This window comes from Sceloporus undulatus, chromosome 1 (assembly GCF_019175285.1).
Source record: "Sceloporus undulatus isolate JIND9_A2432 ecotype Alabama chromosome 1, SceUnd_v1.1, whole genome shotgun sequence".
Taxonomy (NCBI): domain Eukaryota; kingdom Metazoa; phylum Chordata; class Lepidosauria; order Squamata; family Phrynosomatidae; genus Sceloporus; species Sceloporus undulatus.
This window is the reverse complement of record NC_056522.1, coordinates 176,339,018-176,364,194: the sequence shown is the minus strand read 5'-3', so window position 1 is coordinate 176,364,194 and position 25,177 is coordinate 176,339,018. Positions and strand designations below refer to the sequence as shown.

The 25,177-nt window shown below is 39.2% G+C and overlaps 1 protein-coding gene across 3 annotated transcripts in view; it reads left to right on the top strand.

Annotated features, from left to right (window-relative positions):
• LOC121924095 (WD repeat containing planar cell polarity effector) overlaps positions 1 to 25,177 on the top strand; it is a 195,982-nt gene that overhangs the window by 21,161 nt on the left and 149,644 nt on the right. Inside the window, exon 1 of one of the 3 annotated variants that reach the window (XM_042455212.1) lies at positions 23,019 to 23,131. The exons of the other annotated variants lie outside the window; for them this stretch is intronic. The gene's annotated coding sequence lies outside the window, so the exon portion shown is untranslated. Of the gene's footprint in view, positions 1 to 23,018; positions 23,132 to 25,177 lie in introns of those variants that run through there. 3 annotated transcript variants of the gene reach the window in all.

The following is a 25,177-nucleotide window of genomic DNA, read 5'->3' as shown; positions in this document are numbered from 1 at the left end:
CCGGCAGCAAGCAAACAAAAGGGAAATGTAGCATAAGCAGACACATTCTATCAATATATATCAACCTGCAGAAAAAGCATTCGCATAATCTGTCACAATAATAATAATACAAAAAAGAGAGAGAGAAAAAGCTGCCTGCGAGAGGGAGGTATGTTCTGCCCTCTGCCCTCCCTCTGACCTAAATCTCTCCCCTGAACTTGACCTGATCATGACTGGGGCCAAGTTCACATTTGCTGGCAGCAGGGAAGAAATGGGTTTTCCTAAAAGACATGGGAAATGATCCACTTTTGGAAAAAACTGCTCTAAGGAGGATTTGCCCTATTTCAGGTGTGTAAAAACCTAATTCTGATGTGTTTAAACTGGTGCCAATGGGAACTTCCGACCTTTAATCCGGGTTACAGTTTGGCACAAAAGGTAGTCTGAATGGCCCCCAAGTATTCTAGCTGGACTCCATTCGAAAGAGGCTAACAGCACAATCCTGTATGTGTTGATTCAGAAGTCAGTTCTGTGGATTGAATACAACACTGGATTTGGACGTAGACAACAGTGATTTTTCCTTTGCACTGCAACTCCTGTGCTGGAAGCCTGGGAAAATTTCTGTATCTGGTTTAAGGATGGCTCCTAGAGCTTTAATGAAGGGAAAGAAAAGAAATTTGGTCGTGTGTGCCAGCAGGATGCAGGGTTTCATCCACTGAGTAATGCCTATTCCCAACTAAGCAAGTACAGTGGACCCTTGTTGTACACTGGGGTTTGATTCCAAGATCCCCCATGTATGCTCAAGTCCTATTAAATATAATGACATAGCAAATGGTGTCCCTTATAAAAAATGGAAAATCAAGGTTTGATATTTGAAACTTATACTTTTTAAAAAATATTTTCAAACCGTGGATGCTTGAATCCGTGTATAAAAAATACATGTATGAGAAGGGCAGACTATATAGCAACATGCACCTTGCCCACTGTGTCATTTTGGCAGCCCCCTGCCAGTCTCTGTGGCCACTTGCCCAGGTTCTGCCTCCAGAAACATGTATGGTATGTACACTTCATAGTAATCTGTGCAACTATATGTGGTAATTATACAGATCCAGAAATTGCCTCCTACAAACAGAAGAATTTATTTCATTCATGATAGGCTTTTGATCTGGCAGAAGAATCACACATAGAATGTGGGAATGAGTGCTTTATGTCTACTATTCGCTATGGAGTAGTAGTAGAGATGAAATATTTTTCTTTGTTTTGCCAACGTGAATGGTTGTTTCTTCTGTTGTTGTTGTTGCTGCTGTTGTTGTTGCTGCTTGTTTTACTCTTCAAAAATTGGCCAAATAATTTAGGTGTTCCTTACAGATCCTTGTAGCTCCATTTGTAACAAAAATAAAAAAAAAATGTAATTTGTGCATAAACTGTTCTGTTAATGTATGAAAGATGCTAATTTTATGTGTAACCAAGTTATACTTAATATAAGATTGAGAGACAGAGAGAGCGCCAAAACTTTGTAGATGGGAAGGGTCTAAAGTGCCTTGTGCCACCAGAAGTTTTTTTTCTTAATTTTCTTAATTCTTTTAAAGATTTATATCCTACCTTTCATGCTAATGGCTCCTGCTTACGACAAATTATAGTGATTCAAATGTAAAACAACCCTCCTTTCTAGGTAGTAAGGTAGCCTGAGAGACGGTTCAGAAAAGTGAACCATGGATGGAACCATGGATGGCCCAGTCTATGGATCTCTAGCCCACCAATATTGCAGTTCTACTGTACAAGATCTTGAAACTGGTGTATCCTCGCACAGTTTCTCCAGATGTTTGTTGCATGGCCATATAAAGAGGAAATAGTGTAGCACTACCAGGGGCACAATATTTCATAATGTTTCTGTGTGTGTACTCATACTAGACATGACTCCAAGGGAGCAGCAAGTGCTCCCCCCCCCCCAAAAAAAATATTGCCTGTTAGATTGTTATTCCCCCAGCTTTTAAGTCACAATGCATTACGGTCCCATACAGCATGCATTCAGTCATTTCCTCCATAATTGTTGCCATCTCTTTGCTCAACCAAATCATTTTTGTTGAGTCACTACTGACTAATGGGAATAATGTCACTATTTCCTAGATAGTAAAATCTTTCTTTTCTAGCTTTCATGAATTCAATTTGTAGTGTTAACTGTTTGGCTGACTGGTGATTAGTAGCTTTAATTCTGTGAGAACATTATGAGCAGGGGGTGTCAAACAAGGGTAACATTCTTATTTCACGGCTGTTGATAATGTTGAATAGACGTAAAGAACTGCAAATAATTTCACAGTAAAATTATGTACAAAATGTACTTGCCTGATTTTGGTACATTTGTAAAGTTTAGATAGAACAATAGCTATTCATATAATAGAATATCCCTTTCATAAGTAATGCTTGTATCTGTATTTGGAGAGTATAAAGGTGATTTTAGAGATTAGCACTAAAGGTAAATAAGATCACATAGCCACTTCCTTTGTCTGTAATGGAGATTGCAGAGTAGGTGTCTTGGCTCCCTTTGATGTTTTTATAAAACAGATAAAAATGCATAAATTGCTTATAATCAGAGATGAATTAAAGCCAAATAGCATCCCAGAGGACAAAACACCCCAGGCACCCATCAGCAGCCAAACCAAATGACAGACCCGGAGGAAACTTCAAAGCTGCAAATATAACTGCCATGATATCCACAAAGAATCTAGATGCTAATAGAAACCTAATTTTCACAGTTCTGAGGTATCCAGATTTTTTTTTGGGGGGGGGGGGGAAGGGAGGGCGTGAGAGGAAAAGAAAAAAGTACTCATAAGATCTACTTTTTAAAATGTTTTGTTTTACTGTTCTTTCAAGAAAGCATAATGTTACAACAATTGGTCAGGAACACAGAAAGGTCCAGAAGAGTAAAAATACTGGATATGGAAAGTATTGTTTGAAACATCAATATATTACTTAAGCAATAGGATCATATATTTATTACAAATTGTCTCATTTGTTATATTTGATGTACAAATATGCTCAATTCCTAAAAGGGCATGCATGGGAAAAAGACAATTTATGTCACACTGAGATTAAAGCGGGATGGGAGTGTGAAGGGAAAGGTTAGATGGTTGCCTGCAGTGGTTAGGATAATTTTTGTTCTAAAAGTGCAAATAAAATGCCCCCAAACTACTTTATTTTGAATATTTTAATAATCATACATTAATACTAATATAATTTTCCTATTAATTTAGTTTGAATGTTTTTTTGTGGATAAAATGTTCTACTGTAGCTTTGTAGGAAAAGCTTTGATATAACAGCAGCGTTGTAACAGGTGGTAGATGTTACCAATTAAAGAAATAAAGTTTTGTTTGAAAAACTTTAAAAATAAGTAGCATACATTATAACTCTGGATTTCATATCAGAGCACACATAGAGGTAAGAAATGTGAAATGCATGTATCGGATGAAAAGTGACTAAAAAGAAATGCCAATCTGCATTTTTCATCTAGAAGCATGTGAAAAGTTAAAAACCTCTTTCTATGTCTTTGATGTTTGGATATACCATTCCAAAGTGTATGCTGCCTTTCTGTGGTTACAAATTCATATTCTCTCTCTCTCTCTCTCTCTCTCTCTCTCTCTCTCTCTCACACACACACACACACACACACACACACATTTTGGGGTGGGGGGATACTGGCAAGAGGCCAAATTGCAATCTTGTCTGCCTAGAAAACATAACCTTTTCTGTCCATTAACATTCCTGGGGCATATTTTAACTTGGCAAAAGTATGCTTCTTATTAGTCTACTAATAACTTTTCCTGAGTTCATTTTTCTCCACCTCCCTCTTAAGAATCTTTGGGATCCTGACATGGTAGACTTTGTCAGAAGTCTCAGTTTTAGTTTTACAGTATGAAACATCAAGCTGTCATTTAATCCTTGGCTTCCCTTTGAGACTGTGTCTGCACTGCAGAAATAATCCAGGTTGACACAACTTTAACTGCAACAGCTCAGTGCTGTGGAATTCCGGGAACTGTAGTTTGTTGTGGCATGAGGGCTCTCTGACAGAGAAGGCTAAATGTTTCACAAAACTACAGTTCCCAGAATTCCACAGATTGAGACATGGCTGTTAAAGCGGTGTCAGCCTCCAGTGCAGATACAGTCCAAAAAACCTTTCCTTTACCTGTAGGAACTACTATCGGACAGTTTCTAATGCAGTAGTGAGAGATTTAATATGGCCTGAATAGACTCTTGCCTGACCACAGCTCATTGGTAGAATGTATTATTTCAGTGACTATGAAAAAAATGTTCTGAATGCCATTCATAAACATCTTGATATCAACACTGCTTTATCAGTGATTGCTGTAAATAATTTTGCATACAGTACTTACATAAAAACTCATGAATATGTTATGTGCATTCAAACTCATAAGTATGTAATTGTCACAATATTTTTTAAAGGTTAATTTTCTTTGCCTACACTTTTCCCCCTTTCTGTGAAAGTTGATTGGATCCAAAGCAGACTCTAGTGTTCTACTGTCTACAGCTGGCTTTTGATCCAGTGGCAGAATCCCACTAATTGAAGGGGTTAGAAAGGATTCTTCCAAATTCTCCATCTTCCCTGATCCAGAGTCTCCCAGCCTTTTAAAAAATCTGGAGGATTAGAATACCTTCCAGTGCAGCAAGAAGAAGAAATAAGTGAAAATTGCCTGTGTCTGCTTCCTTCTGCTTCGATCAGAAACAAGTCTCGATCCAACTCAAAATCTAGATTGGTATATTCATGTTAACTTAGGTTAACAGTTGATGCATCTGATGATCTGATCTCTTTTTTTGATAGATGAAGGGTAGATTAAGGGAATGTTGTAGACGTAGCATATCTTGGTAGACGAAGGGAATGCTGTAGACATAATATATCTTGAGGTCAGTAAGTTCTTTGACAAGGTCCCCCACGATAATCTTGCAAACAAGCTAGTAAAATGTGGGTTAGACAATGCAACTGTTGCATGGATTTATAATTGGTTGACAGGCAGAACCAAAGGGTGCTCAAAAATGGCTCCATTTCATCTTGGACAGAAGTGACCAGTGGGGTCCCACAGGGTTCTGTCCTGGGACCAGTGTTATTCAACATCTTTATCAATGTCTTGGATGAAGTAATAGGGGGCATGTTTATGAAATTTGCAGATGACACCAAATTAGGAGGAGTAACTAATACCCCAGAGGACAGGATCAAAATTCAAAATGACTTTAATAGATTAGAAAGCTGGTTCAGAGCTAACAAAATGAATTTAAATATGGAGAAATGTAAGGTACTACATGTAGGGCAAAAAACTGAAATGCATAGATATAGGTTGGGGGACACCTGTCTTAAAGAGACTACGTGTGAAAGGGATCTAGGAGTCCTAGTAGGCTGGGCACCACAGTTCGAAAAGGATTTTGAGAAGCTGGAGTGTGTCCAAAGGAGGGTGACTAAAATGATGAAAGGTCTGGAAACCATGCCCTTTGAGAAGTAACTTAGAGAGCTGGGGATGTTTAGCCTGGAGAAGAGATAGCATTCTGCTGACATTGAAAAAAGCAAAGTTGTGCATACAGCAATGCTCCACAGTGCGGTTGCACGTTGTGCATTGAAGTTGCACTTTCAGTTGTGCATTGCACATTGTACAATGACACCCAGTCATTGATATATACTGCACAATGTTGCTGTTCTGCATGGGGGTTGTAGGATATCTCAGCATTTGAATATTAATGCCATACTGGGGAAAGTTGGATTGCAGCCAGAATATCTATGTCTATGTCTCTATTCTCCATGGCTACTATAATCTTCACAGCTACAGCTGACAAAAAAGACAAGTTGGCCAGATCCCATGGTCAGTTTTAGAAAGATGTATTTTTCAAGAGGAACTCCCACCACTGAGGGTTTGTTTAATACCCGTGGCTTAAAAGTTCCTTTATTGTTTTGTAGTTTTCAAAGGATCACAGTAAACGACAGTATATGCTTGGGTACTGGTGCTGAGAACCTGAGTGATGCAAACACTGTGCATGTCTGAGTGGGAGGCGCAGAAGACACAGGTTAGTGACCTGTGACTTGTGTGAGACATCTCTGCACAGTAGTAATGTAGCTACTTACTTCCCATACCCTTACTTCCCACTTGCACAAAATGAATTCTGATTAGTGTAACAGACTGGCAAAACTTAATTTTTGAACCAAGTTATAGAATGTTAGTTTAGTAGCTTAATCAGCTGAATGAAGAGTTTTTCATAGTTGTGCATGCCTTGATCGCTTTCAGGCGAAACTGTTTTAATGTCAGCTGAGATTGTCTTTCGAAGAGTATCTGAATCCTGAGGTTGATGTAAAGTATAGCAGGATTAAGCAAATGTGTGTGTGCGTGCCTTAGTGTTATCTTAGGCAAGGAATAGTCACATGGTTTTGCCAGTTCCTTCCTCTGAAATAAAGCTTACTGCACCTGGCATTCCTTGGTGGTCTCCCATCCAAGTACTAACCAGGGCTGATCCTATTTAGTTTTCAACAGCAGATGTGATCTGGTGCCTTTAAATGATCATTTGGTGCCTTTATTGTATCAGCAGCATTGGCTCCCAGTCTGTGAAGGTAAGAGCTTCTCAGTAGTGATGCCCAGGTTACAGAAGTTCCAGATGTTGGTAGTTTGGCTAGCCCCTTCTCTGTATACATTTTAAGTGTCAATTAAAAACTTACCCTTTAGTTTTTAAATTGTTTTAAAATATACTTATTAAGTCCTTGGAAGTCTTCACTTTGTGGAACTGGAAGACAGGATAAAATATTTTTACACATGATTATTTGGGTAGTAAAATATATTACTTTTGGCTACACTGTTGTGCTACCCCTGCGGGGATTGGTTTGGCCCATTGGCTGAGAAAATCCTAAGGAAGGGGCTGTACATGCTGGCTGAGTTCAGAGGAAGAAGAAGAGAACTGGAGCTGGGGAGGAGCTGCACTTGCCAGAGCTCAAGAGTCTGCCCTTTTAACTTTGAATAAGGTAGTGGGATTTAAAATCCAAAATTATCCACATGTGTTTCTGATATAGTGATTCCTTTTCTGTCTGACAGTTCAATGTACACTAACTTTGTTTCATGCATATTATTACAAATATTATGTATAAAATTATCTGCAGGCTTTGTGTATAAGGTGTATACAAAACATAAACAAATTTCTTGTTTAGTCCTGAGTTCCATCTCCAAGATATCTCATTATGTATATGCAATTATTCCAAAATCTGAAAAAAAATCCCAAACACTTCTGGTCCCAAGTATTTTGGATAAGGTAGATTTAACCTGTAGTGTAATTTCTGTATCATATTTCCTTCTATTCTGTTCTATTCTGTTTTTGAGAAATTGCATATGTGTCAGATTTCATGCATAATTTGTACTGCTTAAATATATATACGGATTCAATACACTGCCCCATAGAACCTGGAAAGAGGTACAGTGGGCCCTTCCCTTATGTGGGGGGTTCTGTTCCAGATTCCCCCGTGTAACAGGGAATCCGCATATGCTCATGGCCCATTGCAAACAATGGGGTGTGTGCTCGGGGCTCGGGGCAGTGTGCACGCCATTTGTTTAATTGTCATGCAACTTCCGCGTAAGCTGGAAGCTGTATATTGTGTGCCCGCATATGGTGCGGGCGCACTATACTTACTAATTAGGACTTAGTGTTAGCTTACTGTTGGGAAGAAAAGAATTTCAATGTGAAGAAAAGTCTTCAAAAAAAGAAAGAGAAGCCAATTGTATTGAGCATTCTGGGCTCTAGGCTGCATAACCCGATCAATTTTGAAGACAGATGATTCAAAGAGAAGAAAGCCTATGGACATCCTGTAAAAAGATTCCCTGGTGACTTTATTTATTGCATATATTAGGATCATTTCAAATGTACAAATCATTTCCTATAGTGTATATACAGTGGACCCTTGTTATATGCTGGGGTTTGGTTCCAAGATCCCCCGTGGATAACAAAATCTGTGGATGCTCAAGTCGCATTAAATATAATGACACAGCAAAATGGTGTCCCTTATAAAAAATGGAAAATCAAGGTATGATATTTGAAATTTGTACTTTTTTGAAACATTTTCAAACTGTGTATGCTTGAATCCGTGTATAAAAAAATCCATGTATAAGAAGGGCCGACTGTAATTCCAATGGGAATATTATACAGTCAGTATAATTGTTTCATTCAATCATTCTCAGCATACTCATGTAGAAGTAAAGAAAAAGAATGCTGTACTAGAATCCACCAAGAAATTATAGATTAGGCTTGAGAGCATGTAGAATAATCTGTTTTGGAATATAGCGCAATTATGTATATACAGCAATACAGATAAAATCTGTACATTGTTTTAACATGAAAGAATGATAGGTCTTCTTTGAAATACTTCATGTTGCCACTAGATGGCACCATTGTGTAAAGTTGTATTTTGGTAACTTTCTACTCAACTTTTTTTTACTTTTTGAATTGGATGTATTTCTTTTGAAAGTTATTGGGGAGTTCTTGGCATTGCCAGTTTGTTTACAAATATAGGACAGATGCTCAAATTATAATGATCTTTTATGTAATTAAGCAAATCTTTGGCTAATACTGGATTCACTTAAGTTATATAAAATCAAGACATTTGCATCAAAGTTACTTACCTGCCAAATCTTGACGGGGATGGGATGGATATTCACATAACACCGTCTGCAAGATAGGGAGCAGGTAGTTTCAGATTCGTTGTGAAAATAGTAAAACAGACTTCCCTTGTATTATTTCAAATACACCTTAAAATGCCTTAGGATTAAAGCAATTATGTGTAATCCAATATTGTCTATATTTCAAGATGGTTGTTGATTCAGTGAAAACACGAAATACCGCTTTTCCTCTGCATGGAATACTTAACGTGGTTTCCCCTCTCAACAAAAATGGTGCATTCCTCATGTAATCCCAAGATACTAAAATAATTAAATGGAATATTCACAGTTCAGTAATGACCTGTAATAGTTGTTTGTAACACTTTGATGTTAAAATTAAAAAGAGAAGAAGGAAACCATCTCGACTGAGAGTGCATAATGTTTTCTCACACTTTTAAGGTATTTGAATTAATGGACACCTTGCTATGGTAAATGCTGAAGACACTAATAGCCACATATGTGTCTTATCTTCAGATGTCAGTATACTCAACAGCCTTATAATATTTGCTATCAAATGTATTGTATAAAATATACTATAATTAATACTTATATTAGTTCTTGGGGAGGGGGGTTGCATTTTCCCCCCTTCCCTGTGTGTTCCTTTTTTGCAAGTACAATCTTGAATAAGCCTCATAGATGATCTCTTCTGTTACAATGAGTGGTGCTGGGAGTCAAACTATACTGAAAACCATGTACGTATTGTTTATTTATATAGATGAGTAATGCTTTTAAGCTTCCTCAAAAATCTTTTGAAACCTACGTACTTATAAATCATGTTTTGCAACAAATCAGCTGTGTATTTTTCATTAAAATATGTTGACTACTTAACAAGTAAATAATGGACATAGATTTAGATGAACTACAAACTACCGAATAGTTGGTGTTGCTTCCTAAACTGTTCTGCTGCGGTACGTTACTCAGGCCACTGTGTCAGTACAAATACCATTGACTTAAATAAGGTTTGGGTCAGTCAAGCCCTGGAAGGATCAAACTTTTGTGCCTAGATACTAATCTCCTATGCAAGGCTACACATTATGTATATTGCATGTGTCATAAATGCTGTTCAGAGGGCATATCTCCCATCTAATTGCACAAACAAATTTCAAGTAATAGGACGTGCATTACTGTCACTGAATAGAACATGTGTTTATGGTGAGTTTTGCAACCAAGAGAGCTGACAGGTCTGGAGTACAGTATAGTGTTACTAAATAACACGTCTTCAGTGAAAATGCAAGTGGGAGGAAGCCGGCATCATACATTTTGTAAGGTTTATAATGCAAATGTGCTTCTGCATACCTATTGCAATATATTGTCTATGCACTCAGTGAAATATATGTTAGGAGTAAATTTTCTGGAGCTTTGCTTCCATTGTGCTTCTTTTGGCCTATATTCAGGTCCAAAACACACTGCAGTAATAATCCAGTTTAAAACCGCTTTAACTGCTCTGGCTCAGTGCTAGGGAACCCTGGGAATTTTAGCTTATTGTGGCCCCGGAGCTCTCTGACAGAGAAGGCTAAATGTCTCCCAAAACTACAGTTCCCCAAATTCCCTAGCATTGAGCCAGGGCAATTAAAGCCGTCTCAAACTGGATTGTTTCTACAGTGTATTTTGGACCTTAGTCTCACCAAGAGAAACTAGATGCTTGTGAGCTTGCTGGACCTGTACTTTTAAAGGGACTAAAGTAACTTCAGATGATTAGTTCAACTTTTATCTGTATTCTTCCCCGGAGAAAGAGAGGCTTCTCCCATAGATTGTGACATGGAGACAGTTTAATACCTACCCTCCTTCAAAAGAGAGTTTTTGTAAAGAGCAGGGAATAGAAGATTAATACATTAGAAGAGCTTGCTTTCCATCTACATGAACAGTGGAAGAAGTCTTTCTGAAAGGTTCTCTTGGTAGCAACAGGTTTTCTTTGAAATTACGCTGTCAACAGTAGAAAAACATATTGGTTCAGCAGTGACCTTTTCATCTATTGTACATCTAGGAAAAGAAAGTCCATCTTTTGGGCTTTTTAGTGCTGAGTAAATTATTCTTGCAGTTGGCTATGAGAGTCCTTTGGCCTTAATACAATGGAGATTATCACATGGTCAGACTTCCATCCTCCTCCCATGATTCATTCAAATGTAAAGTGTCCAAATAGCGCAATTGGGGTTCACTCCCCATGCTTCCCCCCCGTCCTTCTCTCATCAGCAAATTGCAATTGCCAGCCTCCCCATGTGATAATCTCCTTACCAACATACTTGTCCCATCGGTAAAGTGTCATGGAGCCGCCATTTGACAACAACGGGATCTTCCTTTATTGCCAAATAGTGGCTCCATGATGCTTTACTGATGGGACAAATGCTCTGGTTGTGATTTACTGACAGGAGAAGGATGGGAGAAAAGTGCGGGGGTGTGATTGTGCTATTTGGATGCTTTTAATTTGAATTAATCATGGGAAAGACTCCTCATGTGATAAAGTCCTCGGATAAGGAGCAGTTCAACATTTCTCAACCAGTTCTCTTCTCGCTTTTTGTTTGTCAAAATGTAGCCATAGTCTCTTCCAGGAGAGTCTTAGGTCCAAAACACACCACAGAAATAATCCAGTTTGAGACTTCTTTAATGGCCCTGGCTCAGTGCTAGGGAATCCTGGGAATTGTAGTTTATTCTGGTACCAGCGCTCTCTCACAAAACTACACTTCCCAGAATGCCCTAGCATTGAGTCAGAACACTTAAAGTAGTCTCAAACCTGATTATTTCTATAGTGTGTTTTGGACCTCAGTCAGCATGATTATGCATTCTTGATACACTTCAGGATTGTGAAATATTCAGCCTGCAACAGTTCTGGGATATGATCCTTCCTGAAGCTTCTTCTTTTTTTTTGACCAGTGGCTCTGATTTCATGTTTCTGGAGGCCACTTGCTCAATCACTACTTAGACCCGTGCCTTTCTCCTTTCAAGCTAAAATCACTCTGCCTCTCAAAGTCTGGGATTTTGAATGAGGTGATTGTTTTTCGGCTTCCTAGCATGTGTCTTTTGACTTTATTATAAAGTATGAAAGATATTCCAAAGCAGTACTACTTACTTTTGACGTTGTCCTGCAAGATTGTGTTACACCCCAACAGCATCTTAGTACTGTAATAATACTTAAGTGTCCTGTGACAAATAAAAGTAGAAAATAAATGTTTTGAATTGTATTAATTATGCTTATACTATATTTTACTATGTATACAATATATTTGATAGCAAATATTATAAGGCTGTTGATTACACAGACATCTGAAGATAAGGGATGTGATTTTTAAGCTGAAAACTAAAATGTTAGAATATGCAGAACAATAGGAAACACAGTTTGCTTAGGAAGCTTTTCTTGATTCCTGCTTAATTGGAAATGTGTTGATTGGAAAATAGGAAAGTGTTTTAAAAATGTTACATTCTTAGTTAAAAAGGCCTGTTTTTAGAGTGTGGCAAAAAGCCAGACTCCCTAAGAGTGACCGCTATAAATCTATCAAGACAACTAATGATAGACATGGGACAAATTAGCTCAGTTATACAAAGGGTGAAAGCATGATGTTAATTGTGCTAATTGATGCCTGGAGTAGTAAGGTTACAAGTATTTTGTTATTTGAGACCTCAGCTGTCTGATAAAGATTTTTGTGATAGAACAATGAACTGTTATAGTGACAGCACCAATCTGGAGGACAGGACAAAGGTAATGTGAAACTCAGATCATGCTGTCTTGTATAAATTAAAACAGAGAGAAAAGTTTAAATGCATGAGGAGCTGAAACATTAACCAGCTCCAAATGACCTTTTTAAATTCACTGTATGAAGTAAACAGTATGCCTTACTCACATACTTTTTCTTTAGTCATTCGTTAAGGTAGGTATGAGAGGGTGCTTAATGTTATTTATATTTATGGATCATTCAGAATCACTTTTGTATCCCTTGCCATCATACATTTCTCCTTTAAATCCAAAATAAACTCCCTGGCTTTAAACGATTTGAAATCAAAACTGAGTTCAGTCGACTCCCCCCCCCCGCCATATACTGAAGTAAACTCTAAATAGTTTGAATATCATTAATAATTTGACCATCACATTACTAACACATGACTCTAGATAATTTATTAACATATTTGGAATAATTGGTTTTAATACAGACTGGTTCCAATGACTCTTTAGTCAGTGTGTAGACCATAAACAGGACACTGTTCTTGTTAGTAGCCTAGTATGTATTGTGTCTTCTCCCCCACCCACCTGCCACCCCATCATGAAATTTTGTGCTTCACTTTTCTGGACTTCAGTTGGGTACTAGTTGATGGGGTCAGGAAGAAGATGACTAGGTTTCCAGGTTTGCTTGTGGGAGCTTGGGTTTTCCTCTTCTCATATAAAGGTTTGTTGAGTGGTATATTGTTACTGATTAGGAAATTCATGTTTCCTTGATCACTGTTGCGACTATATGTTTAGTCAGTTGGGATTACTGAATAATTTAGTCAGGCAGGAGGTCATACCTGAGACTACGTGAAGGTATTCTTCCCACAGAAAATAACTGGAGGGGCATGGATCAAACAATGGGGTGTAGACATTAGCTGGCATCTTGCACTGCAGTTACAGATTTGTAACCTAAAGTTATAGATCCATACCTGCTCCATATTCAGATATGCTCCATATGCCACAATCATAACTTCCCTCTGCACCGACCTGAATCAGAGGGATTCATTTTGAGTGGTGGAGATCTGCAGTGTAGTTTAGTGGAGTGCTTTAGGATGATGCAGCCAACCCTTTCCTGCCCCCAAACCACCGTGTGATGAGCAGAAGCATCTGCTCATTGCAGTGCAGCTTGAGGTGGGAAGGGGCTTGTTGTACCATGGCTTGGGAGTTGAGACAGAGCTTGTTTCTGCCTCGAGTTTAAGGTGAATTCCAGGAGTCAGTATCCTAGATCATGCATAGTTAAGTGTACATAGTTACGAAATGTACAGCAGTGTAATGTTTAGATTCCATGCACCAAAGAAAAGCCGCTGTGGCCACAAAGGTTTCTGCCGATCCTTTTTCTGCTGGGGAAAGGACAGATTGGAACTGCGGCATGCGGTTGCTGTGGCCTTGATGCAGCCACCCCTGTAGGGCTGACTGTTTTTGGCCTAAGTCACACGTGCTTTGTAGCCAGAAAATGCTTTGGAGTCTATGTGTATAACCGCGAAACATAAATGTTGTAAACAAAATAATTGCATTTACAACTCCAATATGCCACTAATTTATGCCTCCATGTTATATCAAAACATAGTGAAGCATGACAAAAGACAATTAGATTTTCCTATCCTATCAAGACAAATAAAAATAACAAATATATAAAAGGCAAAAGTAAACAGTGAAGACAGACCAGAGGAGCTGGTGAGTAATTATGTCGTTTCTTACAAGATATTATTCAGATGTAAATTTGTAAGTTTCTTCAGGATGCTTCACCAGCATTTGTGGCTGGCATATTCAGAGAATGCTGATGCTGCTGAAACCTCAGGAAGAAACTCTTCTAGAACATGGCCACATAGCCCGAAAAACCCACAAAAAATTCAAGGATATATTTTAAAGAAATCCTTATAAATGAACAAATGGAATCCAAACTGAGGCCCCGTTCATACTGAGCTATTTGCGCTGGATGGAACTGGGTAGATTCGGATGCCCTCCCCCCCCCCAATCTCTCCGGAGGCAAGTGCCCACTATTTACCTCAGAGTAATTTAACCCTGAGTGCCATGCAGCTCTGGGGAGAGTTCTCATTTGCCAAACCAGTTTTAAAAAAGGCTCCTTTGCTGTCATCCAAATTCTCTTCCGCTTTCCTCAAGGCGACGTTTCTTACAGCGATTGGGCCACCGGATGTGTGAATTCCCCCTTTCCCTCCTCCTTTTTTTTAAAAAAACCAGGCGCCAGTATGCGCATATTTTGTCAAATTTAAAAACCTCCTCTGTGTGTGTGTATGTTGTGGGTATTTGGGTCACTGCAGGTTATGGATCTTCCCTTGGCCCCATTTTCAACCACAAAATGCAATCTAATGCCATCTCTGCATCATCCCTCCTTATCACCCCAGAGTGCCTCATACACATGTAATAATAATAATAATAATAATAATAATAATAATAATAATAATAATAAATTCCTCACCTCGGAATGCCAGAAAAGGATGCCATGCATCCTTTGCTTTCCTTCAGCTACCCCTGAATTCCATAGAGAAAGTAGCAAAAGCATTCTGTATTATTTTGCCAAATTGGAAAGAGAAACGTTTGTAACATTCGCATTGCAGCATTCGCAAAGAAAAAAAGCCTCCAGCAAAGTGCCTTGTTGCTGGAAGCAAGGAAATGAAAGGGAAAGTGAACAGGCAGGCAGCCACATTCTATCTATATGTCTATCTACCTGTAGCAAAAAACATGCACATTGTCTGCCAAAAATAATTTTTAAAAAATAAAGGACTGCAGCATAGCTTTAGCACAGCTTCTGGCCTCTTAGGATGCATGCAGCATTTAAACAGCATAACTCCAAAGTGACCCAAAGCAGCTTTATTTTGGCCTGTCTGTATGGGCCCAATGAGTCTTTAGAACATGTTTGAAAGTCTATATTGATAAGCTGGTTGGCATCATTTGAAATAGAGTTCCACAAATGGAGAGACACTGATGAGAAAGCTACACATCTCGTGCCTTGCAACCGAATTGCTCTTATGTACAGGCATAGAATTAAGGCCTTCAGTGCTTTCCTCAGAATGCAAGCATGTATAGGTGAAGATGATATTCAGTGTGACAGTGAATGGCATTATAAAATGTGTCATTTCTCTTCGTGCCAAAGTATCACTGGCATGGAGTTTTTAGACATAAAAACCAAACAAACATAAATGTCTGTTAGTCTGATAAAATATGGTTACATCAGATCACTTCAGATGCCACAGTCATGACTCATTGTTCACTAGTCTCCTGCTGTGTGTGCTTATTCCATTATATAGTGTCTTACAAATTCCCCAGATTCCTGGTGACTTTTCTCCTCATCATGAAGACTTTCTGCACCATTAGGTTGGCATGCACGCATTTCCACTGTCTAGAAGGGCTTCTCAACAGCTTCCACAGGTGGCTATAATGAAGCAAATGGCTCTCTTGATATCCTCTAATAAGTACAGCTAATCAATGGTATAGCACCATTCACTTTCGGTACTCAAAATTTAAACAAAACAGTGTTCTGGAAAGGTGCACAAAAATGTAAGAACTATGGAAATCTATCCCTGCAAGGTCTCCTTGAGGACAAATGTGGCCTCAATCTTCCACAGTTGCCTACTCCTGTAAATCTGCTACTTCTAATATTGGTCTTATTCCAGTGGTACTCATGTGCACTTCAGTTGATTTAAACTTTCATTTTCAGTGGGATTTTGGTGTGAATTTGTATATTTTTATTTATTTATTTTGGGGTGTGTGTAGATAATTACTGCAGGACAAAGCTTCAGTATTGCTAGTCTCAGGCTTCCAGAAACAAAGCAAAACCCAACACTATGCATATCCTTCCAGTCAGAACCAGAACTTTGTATAGAGTAAGCATAGGCCTGTTCCCAGCCTGCCAAAATAAAGCTGCTTCAGGTCTTTTTGGAGGTATGCTATTTAAATGATGCATGGGTCCTAAGAGTCCGGAGGTCGCGCCAAAGCCACACTCCATTCCTAAGCACTGGAGTGCAGCTTTGGTGCAGCTTCCGGATTCTTAGGATGCATGCATCATTTAAATAGCATACCTCCAAAGAGACCTGAAGCAGCTTTATTTTGGCAGTCTGTAACAGGCCATAGTCAGGTATTTTTAAAGTCCTCTATGAAAAGTACTATTTTTAGAGTCAGAAGGAAGGAGTTTAACTTGAGCCATTAAGAAAAACAGAATTTTTTTAAAGGAACACACTGAAAGTGCAGACAGAAAAACAGCTGATGCTCATCTACGTTTATGCAAATACCTCTTTATTTCTGGCACTTAATTATTTACTTGTTTGATTTTGATTATTGAAATAGTTGAATAAGTACACATGTTTCTTCAAAGCCTTTTTGTCCTTTCTATCTATACAAGGACACATAATAAACCTATACATGTAGCACTGCAATCTTAAATTATTGTAGTGTAAAACTGATGGGTCTTTTCTTTCTTTCAGAGGAGGTAGGCATATCTGAATTTTTTAAAAAAAACATATAATCCTGTTTGAAGATCAGAAAGGAATACAAAAGCAGAAAAGGATTATTTCTTGTTTGTATTTCCTGCAAAGGGAAAGACTGGGACATAGGCATTGTAATTATTTCCTGATTTAGTGAATGCAGCTTGAAATAAAATATTCCAAGGAAATTTCTTTTTCTTTTCTTTTCTTTCTTTCTTTTTTTGTACATCAGGAAAATGTATTACAACCATAATCTGCTTTAAGCCCGGATACTTGACTTCATTGGGAACTAAAGCATCTCAAGTGGCTGTACCATTTATATACAAACATTCTGATCAGCAAGAAGTATAGTAACATGATTATAAATATGACTGTGGCAAAGTTAATATTTACTTTGCCTGCTACTATAAACTGATTGAATAAATAGATAAACTGGCTTGATAATTTATATTTAGTTTTATCTGTCTTAAACTATTAGAAATGAATTTATATTGTCTTTATTCTTTTCTACTGTAATCACATCTTTGAAAATGTATGAACTTGTAACCTGAGATGTTGATAAGTAATTGTGATGTTTAAAACTATTCTTCAAAAAAGATGGTATTTCATATTTTATGGTTTTACTGTGTGTCTTTTGTTTGAATCATTCATCTACTAGCAGGTATTCTGCATAGCATTAATGGTCTCTAACAAAAAAACGAATATGATTTTTGTGTTTTGTGTGGTTCGGATTCTAGTAATTTTGAATTTTTGTCCTCTGTGACCTCTTTAACTTTTCATGCTTTGAAATTACTTCTGGTGTTGATTAAACACTTTAGTAATATTGTCAGGTGAAACAGATACATAATTGAATATGTCATCTTAAAAAATGGTATTACCTGAAGTTTATCCTTTGCTTAATCCTATCACTATTTATGTTAGTTAAGAGATGACTTTAAATGTAGTTTAACCAAAGTATGAATGTACTAGAATACAAAACTTTGTTGATTAGTGGTCTGAATAGGTACTGGCAGGAAGCAATGAATGAGAGAGTTAGAAGGAACCATAAGGGCCATCTAGCCCACCTCCCTGAAGTGTAAGAATACACAGCTAAAACTCTCCTCTGAGAGATCGCTATCCAACCTCTATTTAAAAACCTCCTAAGAAGGAGAGTCAGACACCTTTGAGACAGACTATTCCACTGTCAAAAAGATGTTAAGAAAAGAAGTTCTTCCTGATGTTTAGGTGGAGTCTCTTTTCTATAATTTGCATCTATTACCTTGTGTTCTAGTTTCTGGAGCAATAGAAGACAAGCTGGCTCTGTTTTCTCCATGTCATCACTTCAGGTATTTAAAGATGGCATAATCACTTTTCAGTCATATCTTCTGCAAGCTAAATATGCCCAACTAAGTTGTAGCTTTTAATTCTTGTACTCCAGACCTTTGATCATCTCAGTCACCCAAACTGAGTGCCCAGAACTGGACACAGTATGCCAGATAATGTCTAACCAAAGCAGAATAAATTTGTACTACTGATTCCCTTGATCTGGACACTATTCTTCTGTTGCTGCATTGACTTTTTTGCTGCTGTTGACTCAGTTTGTGATCTTCTAAGACCCCTTGATTCTTTTCACATGTACCACTTTCAAGCAAATTGTTACCTATTCTATATTTGTATATTTCATTTTTCCTGGCTAAATTACCTAACATTTATCACTGTCAAAATTCATTATGTTATGGCCTAGCTCTGCAATCTGTGAAGGCCATTTTGAATTTTGATCCTGTCCTCTGAGGTATTCACTAACCCTCCTAATTTGGTGTTTACTGCAGATCTGATATATATTATATTCCATAATCTAAGACATGTATAAAGTTGTTAAACAACACCAAGACTGTCATGGCCAGCCACGAGGAGGACGAGGACGAGGACTCGGCTCCTCGGGTGCAGGAGGAACCAGAGGCTGTACCAGGCCCCAGTTCTGCCCTGCCAGGCCCCAACTCTGCTTTCCCAGCCCCAGTGGATTTGGCTCAGCCAGACCCTAGATCTGTGGGGTCTTCTCCAGTGGAGCCTGGGGCTCAGCAGCCCAGCCTTGCCCCAGTAGAAGTGCCAGACTTGGGAGACATAGGCGTTTTACAGACTGCCCAAAAGGGCGGTCTGCCGCCGCCCTTCTTTGCTGCATGAGGGAACTGCAGCAGACAAACCACACGGTTCCCTGGCGCAGCAAGAAGAACCCGCAAAAAGCAGGTGGTTCTTGTGGGATCGTTGTGATGTCGCAAGTTGCCAATGGACTGGTTAGTGGCTTATTCTATTGGTCATCGTTTGGCATTGAGGAGGAACTGCTTCTGGCAGCTCGGCGTGTTTATCTTGCCCAGCAGGCCCTTATAAGCCATGTGAGTGTCTGTGTTGGCAGCATTCCCGGATGAGGACCAGGACAAATCCCTAGTTACACCACTGGTCATTTCTCTCCAGAATGAAGAGGAGCCGTTTTTGAGCGCCCTTTGGGTTTGGCCAGTCAACCAATTGCAAATCTACCTAACAGTTGCATTGTCTACCCACATTTCACTAGCTTGTCTGCAAGAATATAATGGGGGAACTTGTCAAAATCCTTACTGAAATCAGGATATACTAGGTCTGCTTCAAACTACTGAATGCAATTTGACCTTGCTTTAACTACTATAACTACATGCTATAGAATTGTGTAATTTGTAGTTTTATGAGATGTTTAGTCTTCTCTATCAGAGAGCACTTGTGCTACAACTACCTACAAGTACCAGGATTTCATAGGATGAAGCCAAGACAGTTACAGGGTCAAACTGCATAAATATTGTAGTAGGGCAGCGGCCATTGTCACATCTATCACATCTTGAGGTGGGGATTGTGTGGCCTTCCAAAACTGTAGCTGCAAGCATTCCTCTCCATTCACTGAGTTAAGGCTCATGAAAGTTAAGAACATTTGAAAGGTCACAGAGGCCTGAGACAGACAGGTGGGAAGTGGCACGTCTGTGCCGATTTTAGGATTCGGGAGCATGCAGCGCATGCTCCCGAAACCTAGTCTGTATGAACGCTGCCATAATGGCGGCCTCCCGTCCATACGGATGCCACCATGATGACGCAAGCACAGCACTGCGTCTGCACCTCAGGGCACCGCACTTTCATCATTGACGTGACACAGTGAGCAATGGTGCACTGATGGCGGTGCCCACACGCGGGTTCTTTTGGGCACAGAGGGAGCCCATGCGGTTTGGTTGCTGCAGGCTCCCTCTGGATGAAAAATGAGCGGCTCTAGACTGCCCCTTTGGGGTGGTCTGTCGAGCCCCACAGTTTCCACTATTACCCTACATGGAAACATTTATCTAGCCTTTTTTCAAATAAAATGGTGATGAATAGTGCCCAAAATTGTTCAGCTTGCAGCAACGTATTATGATACTGTTGCACACTGCATTACATTATATTTTAGTATTTGCTATTATTGAGTGCCTTCAAGTTATTTCCAATTTATGCCAACCCTCAGGTGAACATATTATGGGATTTTCCTGGTATGTTTCTTCAGAGGAGGTTTGCCATTGTCATCCTCTGGGGCTGAGAGAGTGTGACTTGTCCAGAGTCACCTAGTGGGTTTACATGGCCGAGCTGGGATTTGAACCCAGGTCTCCATAGTTTAGTCATAGTTCAGCACTCAAACCACTACACTATGCTGGTGCTCATATTTTTTTAGTATTTAGGAAAGTGATGTTCATTCACACCATTGCTCCACTGTATCCAGTTATTTTATATATTGGAAGTCATCTTGTCAATTTTTCATGACTTCCTCTGACACAATTTCTCCTTTCCCATCTTTTTAAAAGCTGTATTTCCACTCCTGGAGGTTTCTGAGAGCAACAGATCACACTCTTTTTGCCAGAAAAAAAGCTGTCTGGGGAGGACTAAAGGGCCAAGGCCACAAAAACAGCACTGGGGGCTGCATGTTGGCAAGCGCTGATCTATATGAAACTGCTGGTGGGATGTCATTTGAAGCATGATGTCAGCATAAGTAACACATGGCTGTGTTCTCTCTCTCTGTGTTCCATCTTACTGAGGAGAGGCTGGGCAATACTAGTCCAGTGCCTGGAGCTATTGGTGGGCTGGATTAATGGATTAACTGCAGATAATCCTGATAAAATGAACGCTCTGTGGAGTGGTGGTTTCTAGGTCCAGGTATTAGATTTACAGCCTCTAAATAGTGTAGCATAACCCTTGATAGAGTATAATGAGTTCTAAATTGTTATTGGAGGCCTGTGTTTTCGCAGTGGCAGGGAGTGCTTATGGCCAGCTCTGGTTGTTCCTGAACAAAATAACTGGTGACAGTAGTTAGCACAAGGGCATTTCTGCTAAATTCCCAACTGGATTATTGGAATACTCTTCCAATAATACTCTTCACCCCTTGAAGACATCCTGAAGCAGTTGCAGAATACTGCTTTCCATGCATACACAAGAATAATGAGATGTGAGTGTATCACATAGTTATGAGATATGAACATATCACATAGATTTTACTGTTTTGAAATCTCTACTTTTAGCTGTCAGTGAGCGACTCAAACCAATTTACACTTTAAGTACTAGTACTAGCAGAAAGCCGTAAAAAGAGCCAGGTGCTCAAAAAACTACTCTCAAAACAGGGCAACAGTTATTTCCAATGGTTTCATGAAATAACTCCCATGATTTGATATTTGGTGTCCTGTATTAATTGATTTAGGAACCTGGAATCTGTTCAGTACATCACATGTAAAGTGTTGGAGCATTTTCAGCCCACATGTTATCCCAAAAGGAAATGCTAAGTGTATCATATTATTTTGTTAGTGTTATACATGCAAATGTCTTAAAATTGAAAGCTCTATAGTTATTACATGACCACTTGTAATTGCACAAGATAGGACTTATTTCCAGAGTTTTTAAAAATGTGAAGAATTAATTCAGTGGAGCATGAAACAACTCAGCAAATGGAAATAAGTTTACAGTGTGTGATTTGCAGCCACAATTCTTAGGTTATCAGATAATGTGTTTCTTCCTGAGATTATTATACAGGCCATCGTTAGGCCTTTTCCTGACAATGTGAGTTTCACTGTGGCTTTAAAATCAATATACAGTATGTTAAGTTGTATAGCCATTGATAGATGCTTTTAAAGAAGACATTTACAAAGCAAATGTTAGCAAACATTTAAATTTTTGCAGACCTCTGTCTTCACTACCATATTGTTAATTTGGCTTATGTGCCACAGTTTTAAGCAAAGAGTTGGTGTTTTTGTTTTCTGAACAGATGGATTAACAAGTTTTTAAGGATCCTGCTTCCTACCTTTTAATGAGCAGCTAGAAATTGGATTTAAGGGGGAAAGGAATAAGACTGCAAAACTAAACATATTTTGAATGAAGAGTACAGTAGAAATATTTCAGTTAATATTAGAAATAAGTATTTGATTCTGCTATGCTTAGTAGATAATGGCTGCATCCTGCACCTCAGAAATAATTCAGTTTGACACCGCTTTAACTACCTTGGCTCAATGCTATGGAATCCTGAGATTTGTATTTTGTGAGATCTTTAGCCTTCTCTGCCAGAGAGCTCTGATGCCCCACAAAACTACAAATCCCAGGTTTCCATAACATTCAGCCATGGTACTTAAGCAGTGTCAAACTGCATTATTTCTGCAGTGCAGATAGAACCCAAGTGTCAGACTTGAGTAAACTCAGAACCAATATGCATCAAGGAGGCCAGGGTTTTGAAACAGCGACGAATACACATAATCAGTAATTCACCAGTCAGCATTTAAGCCAAAACTGCCCCCCTCAACAGCCAAATAGTATATTAAAAAAACCAAAATCCAAACTCCACCCCAACACCATTTGGCACCAAAACTAGCACCTCCCTCCAATTCCCATAGCTTAAGCCCCTCTACAAGCCAGCCCCCTTTCCCAGCCTTCCCACCAACTCTCTCTCTCTTTCAGACTCAGGCATTTCCACCATCCACCTGTCAGGACCATGTGGCACACTTGGCCTGGAAATGACATGGATGTGGCCACGAGGTGGAACTGGAGCAGAAGTTACTACAGTTCAGTTGGCAGGTGTGCATGAATCAGCTTTTGGAAGCTGTGCATCATGGGACATCTGATGCAACATGCAAGTAGGTGAAGTCAGTGAAGGGGTGCATCATGGGAGACAGTATGATGCAACATGCACTGGGGATGAAACCAGCAAGGTTTCATTGGTGGCATGGCTTTCACATGAGTTCACAGAAGACCATCTATATAAGGGAGAAGGTGACCATCTCCATTGTTGAGTAATTGTGGTCAGTGACTGGCAAAGCACTTTGTCTGCATATAGAGCTGTGAGTATCCAAGATGGCTGTCTGATACTCTGTGCGTTCTTGCCAATAGCTTGCAACAAATGATTAAAGGCATCTTGTTTGAGAGAGCCTTTCTGTCCAGCAGTGTTATTTTTTCAAGCTGGGAGCTCAAGACTGGTCAGCCTGCGTGGGAGGAATTTTTCCTTCTCAGCCAGAAGCCTTTGCAGACATCTCTCCAAGAGCCTTCTCATGACATGGTGCCTGCATGGATCAACTCTGCACGTGGTTGTAGTGGATATGAGCGCATTTCTCTACGTCCCAACACCACCCCCTTTCTGTTACTTCCAGACACCAATCTGATGCAGACCACGTCTCATGCATTCCAGACCTATCATTCCCAAAACTATCCTAGTCACCTGCACATCCCATCCCCCATATGCCAACTAGCTATCCACTTACCCATAAGCCAACTGTTAACCTACCCATCAGCCCCCAAGCGAGTAAGCTAACAAGGAAGCATATAACATATTTTATTAATTGAAAAAACAACTGTCCTCCATCTATTAATCACATATTCAGAACTCTGACAGAATCCATGCATGCATGGTTCTGACATTCAGTCAATTCTATTATATGATTGTTTATATTTTGGTGATATATTAAGCAAGTTGATACCTTTCTGTGGTGACACCAGGACCGAGGACAGTAAACTGAACTGTTGATGTTTTTGTTGTGACATTTTGCCACTAAAAGTCAGCAGTTTGATAAACTATCCTAGCAATAATGCCTCTTGGTGCTGAATTTTCACTTCTGTTCCCTATTGGTAAATGTTATTTGTCTATGGTTTGTATAATTAAAAGTGGTAGGTCTCTGTTTTCTCTATCATCAACACCTATCCTATCTCTTCATAATAGTGTGTCTGATTAGATCCAACACTTATCTCAGAGTCTGAAATGTGAGCTATTGTGTCTGCTTCCAGGAGAAGCATTGCTTGATGAAGGATAAATTGATGATGAAGAAAAAAGCCTTAAAGTCTCATTGCTCTGTATTTCAAATTTAAGAGAGGTGTGCAAGCATTATATGCATTATATCTAATTAGCAATAGCATTGATAGTATTAATTCTAAAGTTTTCAAAATAAAATGCTTCTATATTCATTGCAATAAAGATAAACTGAAGACGTCTAGGATTTCTACCTTGAATTTAGTGAGTGTAGTTGCTATCACATTTTTTCTGAAAGGGCAGATGAAGAAAACATCCTTTGGTTTACAGTCAGTCTAGTTTTGGCTGACGGAAGTAGATGTCTCTCAGAGGACTTGAATTCATGGGGCAGATTGTATGGGAGAAGGTGTTTGCAGCAGCTATATATGCAGAGATGGCTTTCTTCACTGCACACTCTGAGACCTTATAGAAACAAAGATATTCTTTATATCATATCATGTCAGATATAAATCAGGTTGTCCTTCCTGTTTCAGCTCCACGAGGCCCCTTGTATAACAAGAAGCCTGATTAGTAACGGGTTGGGGATGACATTTGGGAGCTATCATGTCAATAGCCCTAGTTAAATCTTGATTCCATCTATTGACCAAGGATTTAACAGGATCATCAGTAGTGCCAGCCATAAAACCCTCAAAGTCTTTCTGGAATTCTGAAGGATACATTAGCCTTTGAGGGTGGACCATTTTAATTGAGGTACAGATAGTAGCTGTGATACTAAATTTGGCCATGACAACCAGAGGTATTAATAATCTCCACCCACAGATCTGTAGGCTCTGGGGTGAGAACAGCTTCAAGAGTGTGACCTACTGAATGTGTGGGCCCTAAAACCAGTTAGGAGAGGCCCATGTTTGACAAGGATGCCAGGAACTCCTGAGCTGCACCTGATAGACTGGTCTCAAATAAGATGCTGAAATAGCCCGCCAACATGAAAAAGTCTGGGTGACTTCAACACCAATTCTGAAACCAGTTTTGTGAGTTCAGCCAGGGAGTCTGATAGTCAGCCAGTCAATCATATTTTGTTATGGTTCATAGGCCCAAAATTTATACATTCAATCAAAGTATACATATCATCAAATTCCCCAAAATAAAA